The following is a 3,354-nucleotide window of genomic DNA, read 5'->3' as shown; positions in this document are numbered from 1 at the left end:
TTTTTTTTTGGAGAGTTTTTTGCTATAGGGCATGTGCGCTTGCCAGAAAGAGAGAGACATAGAGACAGAAAGCAGAAAATCACCCCCCAGGGGCGATGGCCACGCCGCAGTCCCTTCTCCTCCATTCTCCCCTTGGGATCTTGGGCACGCACGCACACGCGCCCAGCGTGAGTTTAAGCCACCAGATCTGGGACTCGAACCACGGTTGATTACATGGGAGTCCAGCGACATAGCCATTATGCTAACTGCGCGGTTCCCAAACTCCGTTTTCTTATTTTTAGATGCGTGGTAGACGGATTTCTGTGCTTGGTGAAGGACAATGAAGCTAAGCCAGATGTGAGTGATCTGTCACCCCGATTAGAGTGTGGGAGACAGGGTGTCCTTCCTTTGTCCTGTAACTACCAGTGCTCTTATCTGTCTCCATGTTTGACGCATTGGGTGTCCCTCCCCTGGATGTTTGTCTGCTCTCAGGACTGCCTCTCCCGACTTGCTGCACAACTGGACTTGGTCAGCAGCTGCATGTGGACAGCTCTGGAGGACATGGCCCCCACCCACTCCACGTGTGGACAGCTTGGGAGGACGTGGTCACCGCCCACTCCACGTGTGGACAGCTTGGGAAGACGTGGCCCCATCTGCTCCACATGTGGACAGCTTGGGAAGACGTGGCCCTGCCCGCTCCACATGTGGACGGCTGGGGAGGACATGGCCCCCACCTGCTCCACGTGCGGACAGCTCAGGAGGACGTAGCCCCCGCCTGCTCCACGTGTCGTGGCCGACAGCACATTGCTGCCGAGACCTGCTCTCCCTCCAGGTCCCCTCCGGCCATTCTCTCCAGGTATCACCTCCATCCTCCTCACTGTCACATCCCTCCGAAGCACCAGATCTGGGACACAACCTCCACAATCGCTCGGCCCGACCCCGTCTGCAGTGGCTCTCCAAGCCCTCGCTGCCCCACTCGTGTGTGTGACTCTGCTCGGGCCAGTGGTCAGAAGGCCCTTTCACTGAGTGCGCTGTGCCCTGCTTAGCCTGTCTTCCCTGATCAGTCCTCTGGCCACCTCACCGCCATCCAGCCAGCCACCCAGCCAACGAGTGGGGTGCCAGTGTGGGTCTCTCCACGTCACACACCCCACCTCGTCCTTTTGCAGCTCCTGTGGTCTTCGCCTCAGAGCACGGTCCAGTCCTAACACAATCCCCTCGCTCCTGCCCTCAGAGTCCAGCCACCAGCACCCCCCCACGCCCCGCCCCGTCCCATTCTGCTCTCCACCATCAGCGCGAGCGTGTGCACCGTGTCAGATGGGCTAGCCCCCGGTGGCTTTCCCCTCCCTTAGAGCAGAACCCCCCGGCCGAATAGCTCCCACAGGGCCAACTGTGTGTTATGCACCCACGCCAGTTCGGGTCTGCTGTCAGAACTTTCATTTACCTTGAAACATTTTAGAGCTATGGAAATAACTGAAAATGGGAAAGGGGAAAATAGTTACCTAACTTTTTTTTTTTTTTTGGAGAGATTTTCACTGTAGGGTGCGTGCGCTCGCCAGACAGACAGAGAGAGACATAGAGACAGAAAGCGAGAAATCACCCCCCAGGGGGGATGGTCACGCCGCAATCCCTTCTCCTCCACTCTCCTCTCGGGATCTTGGGCACGCACACACATGCGCCCGGCGTGAGTTTTAAGCCACCAGGTCCGGGACACGAACCGCGGTCGACTACGTGGGAGTCCAGCGACATAGCCATTACGCTAACTGCTGGTTCCCGTTGCCTAACTTTTATTAGACATTCATGTTTATCCATTCATTTGAATCAAAATACATATTTGAATGTCCACACAGACATCAACACTACTCTTTATCATGCCAGTTGGACATGTGCTCACCAGAGACAGGCAGAGAGAGAGGGAGAGAGAGCTACGGGGCTTGCCACAGCCCCTCTCCTCCATCTCTCCCTCCTTCAGGGCCTTCGGACACACTCACTTATGCGCACAGCATGTTTCTCAAGCCGCCAGGCTCGGAACTTGAACCTGTGGTCAGCCATGGGGGACGCAGCCGCCTTAACCACTGGCCCACAGGGCTGGCTGTACATCAGACTTTGAATCTAGTCAGTGAGGGCCTTTACCGGCCAGTGCCCGAGAACCAGAGCCTTCGCCCATGACGCCCTCCTTTCCCCTGGGGACGTGAGTTAGCGTGGTTCCGACAGTTCACTCAGCTGTCAGCTCACTTCCGTTGGTGGTTACAGATGTGCCTGGCCAAGTCTCTAGTCACTCACCTCTGTCTCTGGAGTCTCACCCTGGAGCGGGCCCCCTCGGCTGTGTTCTGTACACTGGGAGTGAAATCACTGTTAGTTTTCTGACAAGGGGAAACACTGACAAGCAGAAAATGAAAACCTACGAGTTCTCTCCCACTGAAGCTATTCATGAATACTGGAGTCTAAAGAAAGGGTCTGAACTAAACATTGAATTTGTGGTCCTGGAAGAATCTGGGGATGAGATAAATTAGAGTGATGATAAAGCAAATGAACAACGTTCTTGGTTTCATTTCTTAAGCCATCATGTTAAGGTAGCATGGGACTGGCCCCATGGTCTAGAGTTTTAGGGAAGCAGATCCCACATGGCCAGCCTCAGTTCAAATCCTGGCACTGGTGGCTTGTAAAGCATGCCAGGAATGTGGCATCCATGCTCAGGATTCCAGTGGGGTGGAGACGTGGCGCCTGGCGTGCCTTGGGGTGCTCTCTCTTGCCCTCTCGGGTCTCTCTCCGGCGCTGCACCTGGCAGAGAGACCGTGGCATTGACTGCAACTCCTTAAGAGGTCAGTCTCTCCGCCTCCTGCCCCAGCACACCACAGCGGACATCGTACTTCTTGGGGGAGATGAGTGAAATAAAAATGATTATGAACTTGCTGCCCCTGTGTCTTCAACCACTTTCCTTGCTCTCGTCACTTACAGAAGAGTACTCAATGAAGACTGAAGGAGGCGGGTTAGATGCACGTCAGGAAAAGGGCTCTCCTTGGCTACGGGCCTGCGGGCCTGCGGGCGTTCCCTCTCTGGGCTCAGGCTCCTAGTGCAGGAAGCACCTCTGAGGCAACTGAATTAGCTCCAGTCAGCAATGTCTGAACTGACCACCTGCCCTGTGGCCTGTGCCTTCAGAAGTCATTGGCTCTGCAGGACGGGTCAAGTGTGCAAAGACATCATCTCAGAGCCCCGAGGACCCTTCACCCCGTTTACTAATTATGTTCCACACGACAGACTGTGGTCTCGGCTGGCAAGCCCGAGGCCTTCCCAGGAGCCGGAAGATCTGCAAGAACTCAGACTGCCAACTTCCTGCTGGCCGCCGTGCCCCTTTTTGTCCTGTCCCCTTCCCCAGCG

General features: G+C 55.8%; 1 long non-coding RNA gene across 1 annotated transcript; it reads left to right on the top strand.

Moving 5' to 3' along the window:
* The first annotated feature begins 240 nt into the window (after window positions 1-240).
* LOC114009854 (uncharacterized) lies at window positions 241-1,348 on the top strand. The gene is made up of 2 exons (XR_003551247.1): window positions 241-336; window positions 472-1,348. It is a non-coding gene; the product is annotated as an uncharacterized LOC114009854 (long non-coding RNA).
* The last annotated feature ends 2,006 nt before the right edge of the window (window positions 1,349-3,354 follow it).

Source organism: Tupaia chinensis, unplaced genomic scaffold (genome assembly GCF_000334495.1).
Source record: "Tupaia chinensis unplaced genomic scaffold, TupChi_1.0 Scaffold000644_1, whole genome shotgun sequence".
Taxonomy (NCBI): Eukaryota; Metazoa; Chordata; class Mammalia; order Scandentia; family Tupaiidae; genus Tupaia; species Tupaia belangeri.
This window is presented reverse-complemented; position numbering and strand designations above follow the sequence as displayed.